This window comes from Labeo rohita, chromosome 2 (assembly GCF_022985175.1).
Source record: "Labeo rohita strain BAU-BD-2019 chromosome 2, IGBB_LRoh.1.0, whole genome shotgun sequence".
Classification (NCBI taxonomy): Eukaryota; Metazoa; Chordata; class Actinopteri; order Cypriniformes; family Cyprinidae; genus Labeo; species Labeo rohita.
The window spans coordinates 15,017,659-15,025,397 of NC_066870.1; the positions used below are offsets into that span (position 1 = coordinate 15,017,659).

At 35.5% G+C, this 7,739-nt stretch overlaps 1 long non-coding RNA gene across 1 annotated transcript; it reads right to left on the minus strand.

Annotated features, from left to right (window-relative positions):
* Positions 1-1,587: 1,587 nt before the first annotated feature.
* On the minus strand, positions 1,588-2,884 carry LOC127183014 (uncharacterized). Its single transcript, XR_007829987.1, has 2 exons — positions 2,652-2,884; positions 1,588-2,365 (listed from the first exon to the last, which is right to left on the minus strand). It is a non-coding gene; the product is annotated as an uncharacterized LOC127183014 (long non-coding RNA).
* Between the last annotated feature and the right edge of the window lie 4,855 nt (positions 2,885-7,739).

Consider the following 7,739-nt stretch of genomic DNA (forward strand, 5'->3'; position numbering starts at 1 on the left):
TCCAGACAAAGCATTATGAAATAATTTCTGGGACTTACGGACACTACAGTCTAGACTGGGTAATAGTGGAGGTAGATGTTAAAATTTATATTGTACATTTAAAAACACATTAGAATGGAGAAAGCTTGCTGTGACATAAACTGCCACATCTGTTGTCATGACCGGAGTGGAGAACGGATCTAAAATGAAGTGCTTTGTAATCTAAACGGATCTAAAATTTGTAAGTGCTCACGCTGTGAATAACACGTTTAGAAATGTAATTTAATCCGTGATATGACTTGTTGCGATTACTGTCTTTGTTCATAAAGCAACTCATCTGATTTACTGTTCAGCAGCTCTTTGTAAGAAATTGTGTATTTGATCAATTTAAGTCCAGTAAAACTTATTGCACTTCATCCCTTAATGAAATTAGGGTGATATATGATTAAATACATCAGCATTTCTTAATTACAGTCCTCACGTACCATTGCTCTGCATATATTGCATATGCCTCTCTTATTTAATTTATATAACCAGCTAGTTCAAAGAGAGCTCCATGACTGAACTGTGCTCCGATCAACATTGTCCTTACACAATGTTTATTGCTCCCCACTCTCTGAGCAGTGGTAATCAGTTGAAGTTTACTTTACTTGGGAATATTCATTCATGGATTTGTGCTACACCACCACCTGCATCGTCTTCACACACAGACTAAACTTACTAGAGAAGTGTGACATAATATACCTCTGTAAATAACTGCAATTTAAATTCATGTCTGACACTTTAATGCTCGTTGAATGGAACATAAACACTGTCTTTGAACTGTAATCAGGGCGGAATATTTCAAGTTCGCAGGGCACTTACTTTTGAATAGAACAGACATCTGAGATACACAGAAAATGTGCAGAGCGGTGGTTCACTTACATGATCAACTGGCTGAGATCAAGTTATGCTGCGTTTATTTTATCTGGCAGATATATCAGTGCCACCTAGATATTAAAAACTGCAAAAGAGAAATTAATTCGGTCCTGTGTGTGGTACAGTAGAAGGCGGCTGTATGATTTCTGTGAGTATGTATGTATCGTGTTCTGACCACACGACTCAGTGCTCGAATGAACGCAATGGATTCCAATATTAGTACATTTATTCCAAGCAAGTGCAAGCAGCTCTTAAAAATATCAACGCAAATACAGTCGTTTTTTCCTCCAGTGATTTGTATTTATTGCCATTATACGCTATTTAGCGTGTTCTAAAACATGGCGGCGACTGCCCAGGATGCATTGCGCAGTGATCTACACTCTTAACCCGAATTAGTTGACTTTACTAGAAAATTGCGTGGAAACCCGTTGCACTAAACAAGATTAGTTTTTACAAATCTAAAACTAAACGGGTTAAGCTTTGTAAACATAAAAATGTTAGTGGGTGCAACAGACAAATCAGGTTTGCATTAGTAGTCTTTACTGAAAACCATTAGTTCACACTATTTTTTTTTTTTTGGTGTACAATTTATATTAAAAAATCTTATTGAATATTAATTCTATTGATAAATGATATATTACATAATGCCTTAAAATTAAGAAATAATACTAGTTAAAGAAATAAACTAACCGCATTCCAATGTTTTTATTGCTCATAAAAACAAGCAGTACAGTGTATTCCTCCATGTATGAACTTGTCATACAAAAGACAAGTAACATTTTTTTGACATACAATTCTTATTTGCTAGTCAACAACTGTACAGATTGCTTACAGTAACATGAACACATAGTATTCAACAATATGCCATATCCCTCTGAATGACTAAACATGCATTGAAACTAGATAAGCATTAAAACTTGAGTCAACTCTTTGAAACAAAGATGACTCCTGTGAATTTTAAACATTTTTACCACAGAAAACTGGTACAATTTAACTCTTTATTTTCTCTTTTAACCTCTTTCTCTTTTAACCTCTTTCAATTTAACTGGTTTAATTTAACTTACAGCAATGACAGGATATTTGGAACAAGAGAATCACCTCAGAGATTAATTGTGCACATCAAGAACAGTAAACAGCCACTCCTGTCAAAATTAAATTGCAAGCTGGTTCTTTAATGTAACCTGGGCTTCAAGTCAGTGTGGCCCAACATTAGAAGTACCTGCTGGATGAACTGAAATGTGTTCTTCATTGGTTTGGGGTAGCTTAGATGAAGTGCATATGTAAGTCCAAAGAGAAGGCACATAGCCTTTGGCAAGTCTTTAATGCTTTTCATCACAACTTCTCCCTCGATGACAATCTTAAATGAGGCTGGATTGAGATGCAGAGAGGACGGAGACACAGCACCTTCACGCTCAACAAGGAGGATTCCAAGGTCAAGGTCTTGGAACACATGATCATCAGCAGAGTCCTAACAACAGAACACATTCAAGACATTAGTCATTAAATAACTATTAATTATGTTAAACAAATAGTCTAATGTATGAATTGGTTATGACTGCTTTTTCAACACTTCATTAAAAGGGTTAGTTTAAAAAAAAAAATAAATAAATAAATATCACTCACACGGTCAAAAGTTTGGGATCAGTAAGACTTGTAATGCTTTTATTAATTAATGCTTATATTTACTTGATCAAAAATACAGAAAAAAACAGTAATATTGCAAAATGTTTTTACAATACTCTTTATAAACTCACCGATTCACGTTGTTTTCAAAGATTAACCGTTGGCGCGTCTCTTCAGTGAAGCAGCTCTGTTCACGCGACCTGCTTCAAAAAGCCCCTCCCCCTTTTCAAAAACGTAACATACTGAGTGATGTCTTCTTAACTTGATCAGTGTAGTCAATTATTTGTCTAAATAGTGCAAACAACTACTATTTTTTAGCAGTGACAACTTTTTTTAAAAAAACAATAAAGAATACGTAATGACTGCTTACATTTTTTGGTTTAGACAAAATCCGGGTTAAGAGTGTAGGTTCCCATGCTCTATGTCTATTTGCTTTTGACGCGATGCAACACTCACATTCAGCGTATTCACGTGATCAGCCGTTAAGCAACTGAACGCCGCTGGGCAGAGCCTATGGTACTAAGATTATGACTATTTGTCAATGCCTTGCTCTGCAGGCAGAGTTTATGCAAATGTTTGTCCATGGGTGACGTTACCTTGCACCTCGGATCCAAATGAGCCATTTTTGGAGCTTGATTAAATAAATGCTTTGTTTACAATGAGCAGGATGTTTTAAGCTATGAAACTTACATGATGTTTTAAAGGAGAAGTCCACTTCCAGAACAACAATTCACAAATAATTTACTCACCCCCTTGTCATCCAAGATGTTCATGTCTTTCTGTCTTCAGTCGTTAAGAAATTAAGGATTTTGAGGAAAGCATTTCAGGATTTTTCTTCATATAATGGATTTGATTGGTGCCCCGACTTTGAACTTCCAAAATGTAGTTTAAATGCAGCTTCAAAGGGCTCTAAACGATCCGAGCCGAGGAAGAAGGGTCTTATCTAGCTAAACAATCGGTGATTTTTTAGAAAAATAAAAATTTGTATACTTTTTAAGCACAAAAACTCATGTAGCACAGGCTCTGGGATGCGCGTTCACAATGCTATGAATTAGTGATGGGTCGTTCTTGAACGATTCGTTCATTTTGAATGAATCTTTAATGTGACTTGGGAAGAATGAGTTGTCTCGGGGGAGTGATTGGTTCAGTTGCGCATGCGCAACATCCTATTAGGTTCTGTACTGGAATTAGTTGTTTCGAGTCTTTGGGTTTTTTGAGTCGTTCGTTCATCTTAAGGGGGCTGTCACATGATGAACGAACAAGTCGAACCCAACGACTCAAGAGATTAACTAATCGATTCTTTTTTCGGCTCAGACTGCATTGGTTAAGCTTATGGGGCTGTCACGTGATGAACGAACGATTTAAACCCAAAAACTTGTCAGATAAGAGGTGAGGTGAGCTAATCACAGACTAAAGACCCAGGTAAACAATGAATGAATCTTTTCTGTTTCTTATAGCATTATAGTTTTAATTATTTGTTGTGTGATCAACGTTTGTGTAAGCAGTAGATGTGTTAGGGAAGTAACACGTAACATTTTAATTATATTTTGCTAAAATGAATGAAATGACTCGAAAAAAGATTTGTTCATTTTGCTGAATGAGACTCAGAGGTCCGAGTCGGTAAAATGATCCGAACTCCCCATCACTACTACGAATCACGTCTAAGTTCATCGTCTGTGTACTCCGGCTAAAAAAGGTAGAGTATGGCGAAAAACTCCATCTTATTTTCTCTTACAACTTCAGAATCATCCAACATCGTTGTACCTTTTTATTTGTAAATAGTGTTTGACTTGCACTTTCTTAGTCTTTGCGCGTTCGCTTTGTAAACACTGGGTCTGTAGTTCCACCTACATTCGGCGTGACATTACGACATGATTCAATAGTACATGAAGGCGCATCCCAGAGCCTGTGCTACACAAGCTTTTGTGCTTAAAAAGTAAACCAAGTTTTATTTTCCGAAAAAAATGACAGATCGTTTCGCTAGATAAGATCCCTTTAGAGCCCTTTGAAGCTGCATTTAAACTACATTTTTGAAGTTCAAAGTCGGGGCACCAATCAAATCCATTATATGAAGAAAAATCCTGAAATGCTTTCCTCAAAATCCTTAATTTCTTAACGACTGAAGACAGAAAGACATGAACATCTTGGATGACAAGGGGGTGAGTAAATTATTTGTGAATTGTTGTTCTGGAAGTGGACTTCTCCTTTAATGGTACAAAGACCTCTTATATGCCAAATTTGAGGCAAATTTGATTTCCCCATAACAGAGCTAGACAACTGTTTGTCAAAAACAACAGATAATACACAGTTAAATAAATTAGGTTTCTAAATAATGAACAAAACTGTGATTATCTACCAGATCAACTGAAAAAATGACTGTAAAACTAGCATGTTCTTTTAATTTAAAGGCTAGAGAAACTCACACCTGATCTTATTGGGAGATCCAGCCATGATAGATGTGTAAGTTAATAGGGAGTGTGTTTAGAGTGAACGTTATGACACCCCTGAAGTGGCCTGCTGGTATTGTACTGGTTCACAGTTGACAGGCTCAGAGAGTTCAGCTCCATATGGAACATATATCACTCAATCTTCTTAACTGCTGCTGCTGCTGCACTTATTAAACTCACTTTAACACATGGCAAGTGGGCTTCACACTGAAAGTCTCGCGCACACTCTCGCACGCTTACTCTTTGTGGTCAGCTCCATATATTTCACTGGCCCTGGCTACTGCAGGAGGATTTGATTAGTGTGAGATGCTGAGATCTGTCATCTATTTAAGCTCAGCCATAAAGACATTTTTCATTTCTCAGCGGACATTACTGGCTGTACGCTTGATTGAGGGGACAGAATGCATACAAACTCTAAACAGCCAGAACAGCCAGTTTGTTGACCTTTTGTTGTCATTTTCTTCAGTTGTTTAGGCAAGGGAAAAAGTGATGGTATTACTGAAACGTCTCTCCAAAGCCAGGTGAATTTGCTGTCAAAGCTTCTAAAATCAACTGGTCCACATGGATTCGTAAAAACCTTCTATAAGTACTATTAAAAGTAACATGTTTTAAATTAAGAATTGAAAAATAATGTACAAAATAAAATAATAATTTTACAGCTATAAAATATTGTATATGGTATTGCAGAATAACCGATACACATATTTGTAAAGTTTGTGGTTGGTACGATTTTCATAATAATAAAATGTGCTGTCTGTGCTAATAATAAATTTATTAGGCAAGGATGCATTCAGTTGATCAAAAGTGACAATGAAGAGATTTATAATGTTACAAAGCGTTTCTGTTTCAAATAAGTGCTGTTCTTTTGAAATAATATTCATCATTAAAAAGTTTCCACAAAAATATTGAGCAGAACTGATGTTTTCAACATTGTGAATATTACGAAATATTTGTGAGCAACAAATCAGCATATTAGAATGATTTCTGAAGGATCACGTAACATTGAAGACTGGAGTAATACTTGAAAAATGATTAAAAAGGAATACACATTTTATTTTTAGGAATACACATTTTATGCATAATTTATACATATAGTTGAGGTCAAAAGTTTACATACACCTTCCAGAATCTGCAAAATTGTAATTATTTTACCAAATTAAGAGGGATCATACAAAATGCATGTTATTTTTTATTTATTACTGACCTGAATAAGAATTTATATTTCGCATAAAATATGTTTGCATATTGTCCACCCCATTCAAAAGTTTACATACGTTTGATTCTTAATACTGTACTGTTGCCTGAATGATCCACAACTGTGTTTCCTTGTTCTTTTGTTTAGTGATAGTTGTTTGTGAGTCCCTTTTGGTCCTGAACAGTTAAACTGCCTGCTGTTCTTCAGAAAAATCCTTCAGGTCCCACAAATTCTTTGTTTTTTCAGCATTTTTGTGTATTTGAACTTTTTCCAACAATGACTGTATGATTTTGAGATCCATCTTTTCACACTGAGGACAACTGAGGGACTCATATGCAACTATTACAGAAGGATCAAACGCTCACTGATGCTTCAGAAGGAAACACGATGCATTAAGAGTCAGGGGTGTAAACTTTTGAACAGAATGAATATGTGTACATTTTTCTTATTTTGCCTAAATATCTTTCTTTTTTTCATTTAGTACTGCCCTTCAGAAGCTACAGAAGACACTTACATGTTTACCAGAACACAAAATAAGTTAAATTTACCCTGATCTTCAAATTCAAAAGTTTTCACCCCCCCGGCTCCTAATACATCGTGTTTCCTTCTGAAGCATCAGTGAGTGTTTGAACCTTCAGCTGCATATTGCAGAGTTGCAGAGTCTCTCTGTTGTCCTCAGTGTGAAAAGATGGATCTCAAAATCATACAGTCATTGTTGGAAAGGGTTCAAATACTCAAAAATGCTGGAAAATCAAAGAATTTGTGGGACCTGAAGGATTTGTCTGAACAGCGGGCAGTTTAACTGTTCAGGACATCATTCAGGTAACAACACAGTAGCAAGAATCAAGCGGATGTAAACTTTTGAACAGGGTCATTTTCATAAATTCAACTATTATTTTCTCTTGTGGACTATATGTAAACGTATTTTATGTGACATATCTGATTTAGGTCAGTACTAAATAAAAAAAATAACATGCATTTTTCATGATCTCTTTTATTTTGGTAAAATAATGAACATTTGGCAGATTCTGCAAGGTGTATGTAAACTTTTGACCTCAACTGTAACTTCTAAAAACAGAAAAGTCCTTTTACGTTGTAAAAATGTTTCACAATATTACTGTTTTTACTGTATTTTTGAATGTAGCTTTAGTGAGCATAAGAGACCTCCTTTAAAAACATCTTTCCTTCTCCAAATTTATTAGTGTAAAATATGGTGGCACGTACAGTATTTATGGTGCATAGGAAACACAAAAATGTAATCCAAAAAACTATTTACTTTTAAAACACCAATCTGTATACACAAGAACTACACAAGTTTAAAAGGCATTTTACTCTCCTTCTGAAGATATTTTAGGCAAATCACAATCAGTGTCCAAAACATGATTTGCACCAACAAAATGAAAGACATGTAAATGATTGTTGGTCAAACTTCCTCAGAAATGGCCCTTCCTGCTTAATCAGCAAAAGTGGGTCTTAGTTTAATAGCCTGTTACTCATTCACACCAACGTTTGAAAGAAAAATTTTGTGACTGTACCCGTTACAAGCACATTTAATGAACAAGTAATGACTTATTGGT